The sequence below is a fragment of the Centroberyx gerrardi genome, chromosome 11 (assembly GCF_048128805.1).
Source record: "Centroberyx gerrardi isolate f3 chromosome 11, fCenGer3.hap1.cur.20231027, whole genome shotgun sequence".
NCBI classification, from domain to species: domain Eukaryota; kingdom Metazoa; phylum Chordata; class Actinopteri; order Beryciformes; family Berycidae; genus Centroberyx; species Centroberyx gerrardi.
This window is the reverse complement of record NC_136007.1, coordinates 24,683,290-24,700,319: the sequence shown is the minus strand read 5'-3', so window position 1 is coordinate 24,700,319 and position 17,030 is coordinate 24,683,290. Positions and strand designations below refer to the sequence as shown.

Here is a 17,030-nt window from a genome sequence, read left to right as displayed (position 1 = left end):
TACACTATTTGGTATTGAGAGAAGTGCTAATATTAGCCTACTTTGATGTGTTTGTGAGTCGGCTAACACATTAGCACCCAACACTGGTTCTGTCATTGTTTTGACATGGGACACAGCTTAAAAGCTAAACAGCTTAGCAGCTTAGCAAACTGGCAATAAACAAAATGTCACACTTCAATTTCACATGTATTCAATTTAATGGATTTGAGACATTTATAGACAGCGTAGTTTCATGCTATTAAATGTGTTGTTTTTGCTTTATTGTTATATAATGCATATGAAGTTTTGTTCAGTGGTAGGATGTAATTAGGCTAATATGTGCAGGCTAAGCTAGCTAATTAGCATTATATCTCCCACTCAACATGAAGTTGATTTGTTCAATTTGAAATGTTTAATTTATCCAACTGGCATGTTGTACTGTAATATGGTGGTATAACCCCTTCATTAAATTTGCTGACAAAGATCAAATGACCCAAACCAGGCCCTGTCGTTACATCTTTAATCATCTAATCGTGGGTTTTAAAGCCCTTACAGCAGTGTCTTTCCCATCTCTGCCTCTATTATTACAGTAGACCAATGTCTATTACCATGGCCACCCGAGACACAGTATGTTGTGTCACTATTTTATTGAAAAGTTAATTTAAAAAGTAAACAGACCATGTATTTTGATATTTTGTTGATGGGATAAGCAAATCTAATTTTTTTTACCACTGAGCAAATTGCTCTAATCAAATGATAGGAACTGAATGGCAAGGTAAACAGCATCATCTGCTCAGTAGACTACTAAAGTTCATTCATTTTCATCATTTCAGGAAAAAAATCTGCTTCTGCATTAAAACAAAATGGTGAATAGCAAAAAATAAATTGACTTCTTTGTTAGGGAGATTTATGTCCCATGGATATTTTCTGAATGGAAAAGTAATTCATCTTTTGATGTAAATTTTATATTCTTTTGGTGACCTATTTCCAATAATTAAATTGCTTACAGGGAGCACAAGTTTGCGTTGCCGTATCTGGGGACAGAACTGAAAAGCACTTTTCTGCCAGAAACGTAAGAATGGACCGATGCAACTAAAGCAACTTGGCAGCTCAATTTTATTGAGTATAGAATGTAATATTTTAATGAGAGCATGATCAATGAGAAATCATTTCTTAAGTGCCACTTTCCTTTAACCCTTTGAAACATTGTTGGGGGTGGGCATGACCAGTCAAGCTTCAGTCAGTTCTGTCTCTAACTTTAACGAGTTAAATGTTTCCTAGAGTTGATTATAACCTCACATAATGACATTCAGGAAGTTTTGGGTATATATTGCTCAAGCTGATTAAGATATATTTTTATAGGAATACCACTGGGACCACAGTGTCTCAAAAACTCATTTCAGTCACGCCAAACATAAGCAAAGTAGATTAATCTACTGCAAATAGACCAAATATCCTGTTTTACACAAAGAGTATTTCTAGCATATCCTCCACTGGGAAATGATTATTCATTGAGGCATTTTATTTTATTCTATTTCTTCCCTGCTATATAATGTGTCAGACTCGTAACAGGCTAGTGCCTCATACTTTGTGATAGTTATGAACCTTTTTATTATGTTTCTGCATTAATCAGACTACCAACTGCTATAGAAAATAAGTCTTAAAAATGTGACTAGACATTGCACTGGAATCTTGACTACTGATAAATAACATTTGTATGATACATTTTTGACCTAAAGCCTGGGTGAGCATTGTATGACTTAAACAAAAAGAAATTTCTTACAGAGGCTTTTTAAATTCCGTACCTTAGTAAAAGCACCAAGCTCTAAACACTTGACAACAAATTACATGACCTCTGCTTTATAACATAATGCACTTCCCAACAGCTACATGACACATGAATGAATACTAATTTAATCCTTATGCCAGCTTTCATTCGGTGCTCAGGACCAGAGAAGACAAACACAGGGAAAGGTGGGAAATCAAAAGTGGTGACGCACATAACAAAAGCCATACAATGTCTGACAACAGCTTCACATCCCAATTTGTCACGGCTCGCCAGAAGGCATGTAATCCAGTTAAAACAGCTATTGCCCGGGAGGACTTTTATTTTGAAACTGTCCTCCACAAATGAAATCAGTGTTCCACTGCTATGTCATCAACCATCAGTAAGTAACACATGACCGCCTAATTAGAGCTGACTTAAGGAATGATCTCATTTTACTGCATTCATGGATGTAGCTTGTGCAGCTGTCGTCGAGGCGGTATGAATGTTTTATAAAGCGGAGTTCATGCAAAGTCTCGGCCGTTCGGAGTCACTGCTCCTGGATGATGGGAGGTGATGTGACTTGCAGCCAGCGGTGGACCGGCTGAGCTCTGTGCTTTGTTCCCACATCGCGGGGGTTAATGGTTTTCCGTACTGGGTGGTGAGGGAGGAGCGGCCGCAAGTTTTTCAAGCGTTCTGTGCTGGGAAATTAGGATGCAGCCTCCGTTGTCAGAGCCGAGGAGCTGTCTGCCGCTTTCCCAGCAGCCCTTGGGCCAGTGACAGGGAGATGGATGATATCTGCAGCCTGGCCGCACTGCTCCCCCAACACACACACACACACACACACACACTCTCTTTCTCTCTCTCTCACACACACACACACACACACACAAATAGAGCAAACAAAAACACCTACACACAGGCTCTCTTTCCCTCCTTTCTTTCCCTCTCCTCTCCCTCTCTTTTCCACTGACACACACACACACACACACACAGTATGAGCATGTGCTATTTGTCTAATACACCTCTCTCTTTGTTGCCTTTGGCCACAAAACCAATATCCTACATATCAAGGGGAATGAAAACCTCACAAGTGAAAACAATGAAAATATTTTGAGAGAATACTGCAGGATCGCCTCATTGTTTGCTTACATTTGGCAGACAACAGTCATTTTTTATGAATAACCAAACACACAAAATATATTCAATAAGTACATTTAATGACATCACGAGATTTACAATATGCAGCATGGGTATTTCGACATCTACAATCATATTTTCTGATAAGACCTAAAAACACAAGACATAATACAATAGTAATTTGTCAAATAATGCATTTTGGAAACGAGAGTACATACTGCATGCACCATATGAAATACATAATTTTTATTTACAGAGACGTAACTGTATGACCCCAGAGATTACATACTACAAAAACTAACACAACCCAGCACACAGTTTCTATGTCTTTCATAAGAGAATACATATGATTGTACTAACTTGTTTTATGAGTATATGTTTCTTGTGCATGCTTCTAAAAGATATACTATGGATATTTGAGAGAGAGGCTGGACATGAACCTGAATATATCTGTGTGTATGCATCAGAGTGGTGTGTAAGTGTGTGTGTGTGTGTGTGTGAGGTTAAGGTCCTTCGAGGAAGTGTATCCCTTGCCCTCCTTCTCCTCTCTCGTCCTTCTCCGTCCCCACCTCCCTCTCTCTCTCTCTTCCTTTTCTTCTGCCTGCACTCGTTGCCCTTACCTGCTATCCCGCTCTCCGCCACCGCTGCTGACGTTCCTGCGGTCGGGTCCGAATTCCAGCGGCCGCGTCAGCCGCTGCATACTAATGACAAGGGGAGGGGGAGGAAGCTCCACTCTGCTCCGCACCGGCAGAGAAACACCCCCCTCCCTTCCCCTCCTTTCCTTTCCTCCTCCTCTTGCTCTTCTTTCCTCCTCATCACTCTGGGAGAACAGAGGGGGAAAAAAGGGGGGGGGGGGATAGATAGCAGAAATAAGACGGAGAGGAAAAGAGGAAACATAAGGTGAGAGCGGTATTGGAATGGTGAGAGGCGGGGAGAGGGGAGGAGGGGAGGAGGAGTGAAATGAGAAAGAGAGAGAGGGATAGGAGAAAGAGGGGGCGGTATAGGGAGTGGGGCGTTCAGGGAAACATCCATCACTGTTTTAAGTGACTGCGGCGGGACGGGGCTGAGTAAAAGGTCGTCTGGTCTCTTTCTGTGCACAGTGGGCACCTGGGCAGAGCCGAGCGGCTTTCCAAATGACTCGGGGCTAATTATCTAGCCCGGGCCGTCTGTTATGGCAGCCTGACACTTTTACTGACTCACTCATCTACAGCCAGTGCACAAGCAAAACAAGGCAAGTCGCACGCCGAAACACTCGGCCCCGACCCTCGTCCGCTAACGAAAGGGACCGCGCGGAGAGGCTGGGGGCAAGGTTTTGGAGTTTTACAACAATTAGCCGACACTTTGTTGGTGTGCGTGCGTGTGTGTTGGAAGTAATAGTTGTGATTTCTCTTACCTTTGTGCACGCAGAGAGAGAGAGAGACAATTTCCAGGGCTCCTAGACAAGAAAAGATAATGATAGCAATTTAGCAAGAGTGTAGGTAAAAACGTGAATGCAGGATGTTGACCGTTTTTACTGTACTCCCTTTACACAGATGAGGAAAAACCTTCAGGAAAACTTGAGAACAAACGGAGAACAAAATGAATTCATCTCCGCAAACACCAGCCTTTCAGGGTGGAATATCACAGCCGCTCGCTGCGAAATCACAGTAAACATATTGTGTCTATCCAAGTGCCCACCTGTCCGTGGGCTCAGTGATGCACTTGAGGACACACCAGGAATTTCTGGTCATGACCTGTTTCAGCAGGGACACAAAGGGAGCCAGTATGTGGCTAGCTGAACGCGTATGTGCATGTGTGAGTGTGTGTGTGTGTGTGAAAAAGCATTGTGTAAGCTCTGAAATGCAGATGTAACCACTGTAGAAGTACAACTTTTTACTACATACTTGCTGAGCTATGACTCCATGCACAAAAATCAAGTTTTGATTCCTTGATATCTGTAAAAATGTACAAGGACTGATCTGGTAAGAAGCTGTACTAATAGTAGAAGCAGAGCTGTATACTAATTTGGATCTACTCTGTAACGTCCAAGAAAGACCTGACTGCAGCACTAATGCGGCATCGGTGCAGGACGCATTAAGGAAGACTCCTACAGCACTGGCAAGTGCAGCTCTCTGACTGGGCATCTTTGCCAAGGTTACGACGGCCCGGCTGTCCGGTGGCCAAGGGGTTAAAAGCTTTTGCCTGTGGCGACAACGCTAGGCCAGCTGTAGGTCACATTCAAGTCCCAGCCACTGGAAAGCCAACCTGCAAGACAGAGCATAATTATCCCAGCCAGTTACAGTTCAATAACTCCATCAAGCTGCTAGCCAGATACCAGGTTTCCCTGGCAACGCCTCCGAAGTGATTCACAGATCAGAGGGACAAGGGGAGATAATGCCGGACCTGGGGAGGGAGCGGGGGCCAGGAGGGCTGAGGGGAGGGGGGGTCCACCCGTCTCAAACACCGCGGACCTTTACACAATATAAATATTCGCACGCAAATACACGTGTGCAATGCTGACATGCACACATACATACACAGACGCACACAAACCGGGTTTGAGTGCATTCCAGTTGGCAGTGCTGAGACCTCTGGCCGGCCGGCCCTCAAAGCGCTCCCTTTGAGCTCTGTTGTTTGGTTTTCAATCATCAGCTCCACTTTCCAGACTCCTGCGCTGTGCCCACAGGCCCGCGGTGAAAATCCTCCAGTCTCAGGGCAGCTCTGCTGTCGTTTCAACAGACTGTTTGCCCCGCAGCATTTACTGTAATCTGCAAAACTTAATGGAGTTTATCTCTCATCTCTGTCGCCATGAGAATAATAGAGAAACTTTTGTGCTTTCAGTGCACAAGGATGATTACATTACAAGTGGCACTACAATTTATGCCCTTGATTGAATTAAAAACAAAATTGAATTTGCTTTAGCGCAGACTTGAGGGAGGCTTTGTGTACAGAATGTGTGTGTGCGCGTGCGTGTTTGCACACAGTGTCATCAGCACACGTTTGTGTGTGTGTTCAGGTGACTGTCTGGCCTCCTGCCGCAGTGTCTGGAAACTCAGACACCCCCCCCCTACACCCCCCCTACTCCCCACCCTCCTCCACACCTCCTCTCCTATCAGGCATACCTGACGCCCCCCCCCCCAACTCCCCAACACACACACACACACACACACACACAGAGTCCCCCACCCCTTTGCGATAAGAGATCCGCTGAGCACTAAGCTGTTTCAACAGACAACAGAACCTGACAATCAATGCAAAAAACAAGCCCTCTAATTCACTAAATCCATCTGATTTCCATGTCAGCTCTCGCCCAAATCCAAATGTGGTGGATAAATGTTAATCTGTCCTTATTACTTTTATCACGGACCGATGTGGCAGCGCAGTGCGTTACATGACCACCTCTGAACAATGGAGTGTAATCTCCAGCACACACTCCGGTCCATCGCTGCACACACTTTAATCTAGAATCAGCTGGAGCCTTTGGTTTATCTATACCTATTCAAAGTTTGAATCAATCTTTCCTACCGCAGGAACTTGAAGACTAACCAAGGATATGGACCACATACTGAACAGTGTTTATTTAAGACCTGTACTGATAAAAGTCCATTACAGTATATCACACATTTTGCTGAGCCACTGTGACAGTTACTTGTGTGTTAAATGCTACTCTAAGTAGCAAGCTTTGTTTTTTTCTGTCTGCTTCTTTATCAGTTTAATAAATTTATTTTTTTAAGTGCATATTAATATCTCATTTCTTAAATTTCCTTTAAATTTTTCTTCAGTCTCAAATGTCTGTGATTCATTTCTTTTTATGTACAGTGGCTGTAGTGTGATTGGCCTTGTGCAAATAGAAAAAGAAATTGCTTTGCTGAACATTTATTTTGATGGAAAAAAAAACCCACATTTGAATTGAAAGCCAATATTGCAATCTTGTATTATGTGATTTGACCTTGGCAACCACCTCTACAGTTGGCTAAGATTGCATCTTATTACATCAGAATTAAAAGAAACTTAATGGAATGACCGTTTTTAGAGTCAAGTAAATTAGTAAAATAGCAGCACTGTCCTCACTTCAAACCAACCCATCCTTATCTAAAAGATATTTACATTTCATACAATTTACATCTGCTGGAATAATGTGAATACAAGAGCACTTCAATAATTCACAGTCTGACATAAATAAAATGAAACACAATATGGGCAGGTTTCTCATTCTGCATGGCTTCAATTGCATTTCCTCTGACAATTTTGTATCCATTTGGTACAGTAAACACTTTCATTTCCCATCGTCACTTAGCATCAACACTCTTCATCAAAATTTTACTCTACAGGTCAACGATGCGAAAGACAATTCATTTATCATTTTTCCCACTCAATAAAATAGCTAGTGGATTAGCTATGTAGGGTGAAAACGTCCACAAATTTGGACGTGGGTTTCGACAAAAATAACGTTTCGCAGAATTTCCCTCTGCGCACATCTGTTGTGTCAGATGCTTCGCCGTGTTTAGACGGCACAAATTAGATCAATCTACCAGTCGCTCAGCGATAACTAGTTTGACTTTGAACAAAGTTTGTATTCCCCGTTCGACTCGGTTGCAAACTAGCCCTGAGCTGATTTTTACGGGGTGATATTTATTGGATCCTTGGCGGATTGGACTGAGCATGCTGCTTTGTTACTGTTGGGGGAGCGGGGAGGATTTCATCAGTGGGCTCGGGTGCTGCCAGACTTTGCTGCGTGTCAGACAGATCCTAATAAAACTGTCTGGCTGTTTTGTGGGCACCAGCTCTGCTCTGGCTGCGCTGCGTCTGACTGCTCAGCACTTGTCGCACTGTGCCTGGCTGTTTGGTATTCATGGGGCATGGCACTCCTTCAGCTGTTGCTGGGGGCTCTGTGGCATAGGCACAGACTGATTAGTTGGCATCGGCATTGTTCGCTATGAAACCAAATGGGGAGACAGGGAAAAAAAAAACATAATTAGGGAGAGAGGGAGTCAGGGGGAGAGAGATGGAGAGGGGGGTATTAGAGAGAAAATCAATTGTTTTGAACTGCATTCCTAATATGGGTAATTTAGCAGAAATTAGGTTTTCAGAAAAGCATGCTGCCTTGGGAAAAACTGAAAGTTTAAAAACCAGGTCAAGCTGTGATGGCGAATGAATTCACACCTTTAAACAGCATAAAGGAATAGAACAAATTTTTTAGCAGGCCTAATTTATTGTAATTGCACTTCTATAGTCATGTTCACAAGAGACCAATCCAATGTTTTCATTTTCTATTCAATGTTCAATCTTGTCTCTTTATACCAGGCTGTCTTGCTGAATTACAATGTCTGTCTGAGTAATCTTAAGCCTTTAAATATTGAATTAGTCCATTAACCATTTGGGTTGTGGCATTTTATGACAATGCAAAATTTTGACACAAATGATCAAATTAAGAAAACAACAAAATATGTGTGGAACTGATTCAACATTTTTTATCGTTTGCTCATGGTTTGATTTCTGAAGAGCATAAATAACCTTTCAAAAAAAAACAGAGGCAGTCTTTGATTTTAAAGTGGTCTGCAACTTTCTGGAGTTTGGACGTCATTGAACTTTTATTATATTGCAACAATAACGGTCTAATAATAACTGTCTAACTCAAAAAATGAATAAATCCTTAGTAGAAATGATTTGAACCACTCCAATTATTAATTGAAAAGAATTTCATAAAAAAATAAAAATGATTCAGCAATACTGACAATATTACTTGTTTGGCCTTCGTATACGGTCCTTTATAAATAAGTAGGTAAACTATGTGTTTTTTCTATGTGGCTTTTTTAAATTAGTCTAGTTTGTAAGGGAATTTCAGATGATGCTACATTCTAATCTTAATTTTGGAAATAAATTATTATAACATTAAAATACTTTAATGCATGCTGATAGTTCATTGGGGTGATTTAATCTACATAAAAATATGCTAAATTATGAGAATTGTGATAAATTATGAATTACAATAATTAAAATAACAGAAAGTATGTGTGTGTGTATGTGAAAATAAAGAAACGGAACAGTAAATGAATTTTAGTTGTGCTGCTGGCAGCGGACTAAGTTCGCCGGCTGCTGAACGAGAAGCTGGAAAACAGTCATGTATTACAGTCTGTATTTCCACCATGTTTGAAACAGCAGTGGCAGATGTGGAAATAAGTCTCAGGCTGCTGCAGTCGTCTGAATGACGTTGGAATGATCAAATTTAGAGCGACTGCCTCGGTAATGGCGGATCAAATATATTGCCATTGGGTCTCTCCGTTGCTGTGCTGTGGTGGAGACAGGGGTTAATCAGCACAAGTTTGGGGTGTGGTGGTTTGGAGTGGCCGGTGTCCTGCCATTTCTAATCAGATCATGTATTGCATTTGAATGGCATTCACACAAAGATGTTTACACAATGAGAGATTACGCTATCGGTTGACAATGCAATGCGGCGTCAATGGGTATAGTATTTCGGGGTAATGGCGATGACAGAAATGGCGGTCTCGGTGAGTCTTCGAAAAAGCAAAAGGTTCTGGCCGTCCCGAACATGCACACTCCTGCATATACAGCTCCATCAATGCTGTTCACTCAACACTTTAGTAAAGTACGAGAGGGACAGCATTGTCGAATAGGAATCCTACAGATATTTGTTCTTTATTGTGCGCTACTGCTTGCCACTTCTCGTGTGCCGGCTCTTCGTCTGTCTTCCTTCGCGTCGCCCCTACCAGATGTGCGTTTTTTAACAGTAAGTCGGCGGCTGGTTCGTGCCGACTCCACCCTTGGAACATTCGGTAGAAAGTCGATTGTGCCCTCCGCCCGCGTCCCAAGAGCCTAACCCGTGATTTTTTATCAAGAGAGCTCACAAGTTAGGGTCTCAGGGAGCAGGTGAAGTACGACAGGGTCTACTGAGGAGCCGCAGTCAGCTGCAGGGCACTGAGTGGCACTGACATCCTTCTCTCTCCGTCTCTCACACACACACACACACTCTCTCTCTCTTCTTTAACCACTGCCACCTAAAGGTACCAAATTACTGCCCCGAAGGCACCCGAAGCCGCAAAGTGTCTGACTACTGTAAGGCTTGGGCTTCGTTGGTTCCGTCAAAAAAAACGTAACAGCCGTCTGCCCTGGACCGAGCAGAGAGAAAAAAAAATTCCCCTTAGTCCCCTTTCCTTCACTGCAGGTAACTTATTTCGTTCAGAAGGCTCAGCTTGATCCCTGTGCACACGAAGACATAAGACATGCATAGGCAGAAAAACACACAAATGCTTACACGCAGTAAACGTCACGAGACAACAGACAACAACAGCGGTAGCAGAGGACAGCGGAGAGATGACAAAGGGAGAGAAAGAGGCATTAGATTCGTTGGAGACGGCCAGACTTGAATTATCTCCATCGCAGCAGCGAGATAGGAGCAGAGGCAGAGGCTCAGACAAACAGACAAGCCTGCGCTGCCTGCTCTGTGCTAACTAGCCTTTGTGCTGGCAGAGGAAAAGCCCCCCAGCCAAGCAGCCGGGCTCGCCTCTTTGTCCTCAGAGCGTCGGCTGATCATCAGTCTAGATCTCTCTCTTCCAGGACGGCTGGACCCAGACCCCTCTGCCGGACCGTCCGTCCGCTCGCGCCGGCCGACGGAGCCGGAGAGCCACCTAACAGCCCCAGCCTCCGGCTTCCACCACAGGGGCGAGTACCGACAATGCTCAGTCAGAAATTAAATAATGAAAGGCAGCGCTGCGAGGCGCTGCTCTGTGGCTGGTCAGCATGGAGGAGAATGCAGGTAAAATTCCACACTAAACTAGGCTTTAAGAACGCAACAGCAGAAAAGAGCAGGCTCGTCTCCAGCACAGGTAGACGTTTACAGAAAGCTTCCTCCAAACTAGTGGTGCCACCCCCCTTTTACTTTCCACCACTGACTGCAGCACCCTCTTGCCACCAGACCCCACCACCTACCCTGCGAACTCTGCCGCCATGGCGGCGAGCTTGGCACACGTTAAGTTGTCAGTGTCATAGACGACCAGCCTCAGTCAGATTTAAAATAGCTTCCGTCTGAGCCAAAAAAAGAAGAAGCTACAGGCGCACGGTTGGAACCAAAGAATCCACACATTCATTGCCACAAAACGCCAAACTGCTCTGTCATACATGTTAACAAAGTCACATTGAAAACATTCCCATGTCATTTTCGCCTGTCATGTACCCAAAACACACCACCGACTGCCCCGCCACCCCCCCCCATGCACCCCCCCCTCCCCCATCCCGCCACCCACCTCACAACTCCTCCCCCTCAGACTAAAAAAAAAAAAAAAAAAAAAAAAAAATCAGATAGATGTCTCTGCCTGTCTCTCTCTCTCTCTCTCTGGGGAACGCCAGGCAAAGTGGAGGCTTCCGGAAATGAATGCTCCCCGTCGCCCGGCGCCTCGCCTCGCACGCTCACTCTTCTGTCTGCCGCCGACTACGCCTTTTGTTATCCATCTTTGAGCTGAGGATAAGGAAGGAACAGAGTGAAAAAAAAAAAAGGGCAGCAGTAAAAGAAGAAGGGGGGAGGGTGGAGGGGGAAAAAGGGGAGAAAGAAAGAGATGGGTGGGGGGGGGGGAAAGCGGAGGTGTCCGGTGGAAGCTGCAGCCAGACGCAGGTCAGTGAGGTGGGACGCCTCCCCCCCCCCCACCACCCCCCCCCCCCCGCTTCACGGCTTCGCCCCCTCCGAGCGCTTGCATCGTCAGCTCCATCTCAGCATCCACCCCCCACCCCCCCCAACCAACCTCACTCCCCCCTCCCCTCCTCTCCCCAGCTCCAGACACTGGGACATCAGCCGTGTCGTGACACTGTCATCTATACCCTGTTCTTCTTTTTTTTTTTTTTTTCACCTCCCCCTCTTTTCCTCACAGGTCCAACACGACGGGCTGCCATCAGAAAAAAACAGGGATGCCAAAAAGCGTTCGGTTCCTCAAGCCGCCACCACCGCCGCCGCCCCCCCCCCCAGCCCCCCCTCCCCCTTTCACCTCCACCCTCCCCCTTTGACCCTTCCACCCCCCTCCCACCCCTCCCCCTGCCTCTCCAGCTTCTACTGCCCTCTACCACTATCTCCACCACCGCCCCCCACCGCCCCCACCCCCCTCCCATCACACCGGGTCTCTACCTGTCTGCTTGTCTGGCTTGTCTGTTACTCCCTGTCTGCGGCTGCTTGCCCAGAGTGAGATACTGCAGCAGGAGTCTGCAGCGACAGCCCTCGCTCTCTCTCTCTCTCCCCCTCTCTCTCTCTCACACCCTCCATCCAGCCCTTGCCAGCGAACACGTTCCTCCCTGTGCTGATCAATTTCTCCTCTTTTCCAGAGGCGCACACACACACACACACACACACACACTGCAGCTAACTGGTTGGCCGCGGAGGAGGATGCGCTTTAGCGATCACACTGTCTTGTAACATGCACTGTAACACGAATGCAGCTCGCGCTCACACACACCCAGACACAAACACATACAAACACCAGTGAACAGATATAGCCACTGACAAAAAAAATTGGAGGCAGGCGCAAACACAGTCATCTGAGACAGCGCAGACGACACACAAGCGGGGACGCACAGTCAGAACCGGCAGCGAATACCGCTGGCAGTAAATGCGCAGACAACAACAAACAAACAAACAACACACAGTCGGAAACAAACACCCCCCCCCAAAAAAAAAGACAGAGACTCCCGACGCAGTTTGAACGGAGATGCAGGAGACAGAACACAGACTGACAACACTATCGCTGTCACCCAACACACACACAACGTGTAGCGCAGACAGCGATGCGGTCAGCCCAAGCATGAACACAAACAGTCACTGTCACAATATTGTGACCGAGGCTTGAAGGCAGCAGAGGGGACAGGACCGGCCGAGTCAGGCGGCAAAAGCAGCGGCTGATATAGCGTCAAAGAATTCCACATTCCCTGGAAACTAGACTTAAATATTTTCAGGGTTTGCCAAGCATTGCATTGTTCAATTATGTTTTAGTCTGCTTCAGAATTTGCAGACGTAAGTATGTTTAAACTGTCTTCCCTGATCTATTGACATGTAAACTGATGCATTCCCCTCGTGCTTAATATTCAGCACCACAGAAACACACCACAATGTTGTAGTTAATGGAGGAGGGCCTTACATAGCAAAACCATCCCGCCATACTGTAGACTGCCAGCTGAATAATAATCACATATACACACACACACACATAAACAGAGCTTCTCCATGTCAGTATGCGTTCAAGCTCTGCTATCACAATTTAAAGTACAATTGCTCAAAGTGGTGTGGAAAGACTCCAAGGCGCCGATGGGAGGACTCTATGGGGAAAAATGAATAAATGAAATATATTATGTTCAATGTTACTTTTTTAGCAAAAATGACTAAATTTGTATCTTGATCATATTCTCCAAGAAACATTTGTCAGATGGGGGTTCCCAACAGGAATATCTATTTGGGGGTGTTAATCATGAAAAGGTTTGACAACTGCAGCCCTAGTAGACACAGCAAAAATCCATTATTTCCAATGTTTATGAATGCCATAAATGTTTTCATGACACAGTCGCTATTTTTGTTGTGTATTGGATATTTTGTGTAATGCATGGTATATCCAAAATACCCCCCCCACAAAAACACAAAGAGAAAAGGAGACATTTTTTTCCTCCCCCTCATGTCTGAATGAGATCTGCCCTTGACGGCTTGTTCTAATCTCCGAGCCTAATCACCTTCAACACCCTGGATAGATTAGGGTTGTGACCCTGTGCGACACGGAGAGGGCAGGGAGAGAGATCTGCAAATGTTATCATTGATTGATTATGCCCTTTAATTCAAATGGAAAACGGTAGCTTTTAGACTCTGCTGCAACACAGACGAGGCTGAATTAGAAAACGTCTCTCCGCCGACGATGCCAAACACATCGGTACATTTCCATCCGTGCAGAAACGTACGGACGCAGCGCGAGAACGGGAAAGAGGTGCAGAAGTAAATCCTTCAGCCAATGTCAAAACCGTGGCCAGGTTGAAGTCTATGGGGGAGGGTTGGTCTTTGTAGATCGGCCTGGTGATGGCGGTGGTGACGCATGGAGGAGGGGGGGGGGGCGGAGCTGCTGTATGCTAGAGCCAGCGGGGCCAGCAGGCGGCCATATAGGTGATCAATCAGCTCCATTACAGCCGTGTCACTGCAGCGTCTGGAGCTGCCGCCGCAGCCCGCCCATCACCCCTCCACACACACACACACACACACACACACAAACACACACACAAACACACAAACAGCTTTCTCTCCATTTCTACTCCTTCATTTCTCTCGTCTAGACTGGAAATATAACCCATACCAGTGATGAAATTGGTCTACCAGAGCATACCTCGTACAATGGCAGATATACAATCCTGTCTTTGTTATGAACCAGCGACATATTATGAGAAAAGCGATGGGAATCGGGGCAAGTAGGTACCTTATTACGCTAGGATTTGCCACCGATCAGAGAATACAGAACAAAGTTGATGCGACACAGTTGAAGCAGATTATAATTCACCCGTTTTCAATTGCACCAAAAAATGACACAAGACAGAGCTTTTCAAAGCACCCAAAAATAGGACCGGCTCCATTGTGATTGGTAGGTAGCACGCACAATGAGCCAAGCGACATTATGCAGCAGACATTTGCAATGACACCATTCGTTTTTTACAATGAGCCCAAAATAGCTCTGCACGGCCTGGAGATGCATATCTGTGCCACAGATGCCAGGCAAGCATCAGACAGGTATCCAAACAATGGACTTATCTCAGACAGCGCAAACAGCAGAGAATGGGAACATGGAGGAGCAGAAGTAGGAGGAGGGGCGAGGGAGGAGGAGAGTGGAGGAGGAGAGTGGGAGAGAGAGAGGGGGGGGGGGGGGGCAGAGAATATGTGATGCACAGCGCCTTGCCAGCCAGCCAGCCAGCCAGCCAGCGGGACATTAATGACGATCATGTCTTGTCACACTAGCTGTCGGGCCAGTCAGCAGATCCTGCCCTTGTCCCTGCCCTTCTCCAATCAATGGCATTGATCTGTCCCAGGGGTCAAGGGGCAAGAGCGTATCAATAGGGGGAGAGTGGCTGATGCAGCAGGCGGAGAGGGGCTGACTCCAGACAGATCAATGACACCCCCCGTCTGCCATCGGTGTGTTATGATTATTCATTTGCCATTAACCTGATCACATTAAGGGAATATCTTTCCTTGGGAAGAAATAGTACTAGAGGCTGCTCGCTTGTGATTTTGTGTGGTTTTATGAGTTCAGAACTACGGTACCGGTCTGGCCAGAACGGACCGTCTTCAGGTTCCAGCCGATTTGTTACTAAGGTTTCCACCCTTTAGTGACGACAGGAACCACAAGCCAATCGCTGCTCTCACAGCGGTTATGGACAGAACCAGCGATCGGCTGACTTTACAAGTATTTTTATGCCAAAGTGTCATTCCCTGTGATAGACTTGGATGGCTCATGAAAGCTTGAAAAATCATATATGTTATCCTTGTGACCTAGGTCATTTCCATCAATACCTGTGTATATACTCTCCCAAAGCTCTAAGCAAGAAAAGCAAGACTCTGATCCACAATTTGATGCAAATCATTTTGCAGGAGCACAATGTACACCTTGGATCTACTCCACTGACAATTAAAGCGACTTACTTTGTGGACTGTTTGTTTTAGCTTTTCTACCCAAATGAGATTTATCTTATACTGGTGCTATAAAGAGCTCTGAACCAGAAAATATACCTTCATAATGTATTCCCTCAAACCCCCTATGAATGCTCTCACAGTCACTTTTTCCATCTTCTATCCAATTCTCTCTCAATTTAGCTGTACATTAGTGTGAGAATACACAATAGGAGACAGAATAAACTCTTCTCTTTCTGCACTGGCAATAAGAGGCAGTAGTCAATATTTGCTAATGCATACTGGACTGTCCTAGGCTGAAGAAAATATATTTGAACACTGAAATTCAGTGGTTTGTGTTTTTCAGAAGAGTTTTAGAAAACAAGAAAGCAATGGCAAGTGTTGAAATGAGGTAGGATATGACACAATTTCATTAGCCATCATTTTCATTATTGCTTGGCCACAAAACACAAAATTTAGGTAGAAATATGGCCGACTGTTTGATTATGTTGTTTCTGTTTTCATTAATAAAATTTGGTGTAAAGGCGACATTCAGTCACTGTTATGTTGCCCGGTACTGCCAGCACTGTGTGCTACATATTCCGGACTGCAACATACTTAATTCAATAAAGAGAATCTTTATTTTCTTAATTCTTAAAGTCAGCTGAAGAACCTTGGGTTCTCCTGGCCAGCAGACTTCTCAAAGGGGCTGTTGAGGCAGTGGAGACAAAAAACCAGCGGCCCGATCCGCCCCTGTCTAATCCCATAATTTATTTGTTCAACCATCCCATAAATGAAGGCCCAGCTGGAACCAATGACTTTTAGCTGCGCTGCTGGGGCAGCTGGACAGAGGAGTGCTGAGGCAGCGCGATTCTCCGTGGCGAAGCTCTCCCCTACACATCTGGAGGACCGATTGGGGTTCAGAGGTGAGGAAAGACGAGAAAAACGCAGTTCTTAAAATAAACTCTAGCACAGCGCAGCTTGACTCTTCTTGCTCTATTAAATTGGTGAGGGCTGAGGAACAGGAAGAGGTTCTTATTTTAGCTAAATTGTAAAATAAGGTATATGTGTCTGATACAATAAAAGCAGCCACTACTTGTTCCTTCCTTGTTGCCTTAACTAATTCTTCAGTTCCACGCTGATTGTGCATAATATTCCCCTCCCATCACTCTGAACCCCATCCACTTCCAGTTCTTCTGATATTTCCTATGTGAGCGGGTCAGAGGTGCTGTGAACCCTGGTGACGGTTGGCTGAATGAGCAGGCGTGATCGTCCTAACCGTGGGGTTGGAAAGCAGCGGATAAAAGGACTTCTTGGGTTTCCAGGGATTTACCAGGATCATATTCCCTCACAGGAATCTGTTTGATGACAGTGACTCTGTTGGCAACGTGAGCAGGCTGAGTGGGATCACTGGGCTTCAGCGGAAGTTGGAGTGTTCACATCACTCTTACTTTGTTTGGCCCTAATTGATAGCTGTTTCCAGTTAATCCCATTCAATACTGATAAGAGATTCCAGCTGAGAGGTTCTCATGGGGAGTCCAA

General features: G+C 45.3%; 1 long non-coding RNA gene across 1 annotated transcript in view; it reads right to left on the bottom strand.

Moving 5' to 3' along the window:
• Positions 1–3,040: 3,040 nt before the first annotated feature.
• Positions 3,041–17,030, bottom strand: part of LOC144541791 (uncharacterized) — a 49,686-nt gene continuing 35,696 nt past the window's right edge. Inside the window, exons 3-4 of the long non-coding RNA XR_013506852.1 lie at positions 4,278–4,319; positions 3,041–3,704 (exon numbers count right to left, since the gene is read on the bottom strand). This is a non-coding gene — a long non-coding RNA (uncharacterized LOC144541791). The remainder of the gene's footprint in view (positions 3,705–4,277; positions 4,320–17,030) is intronic.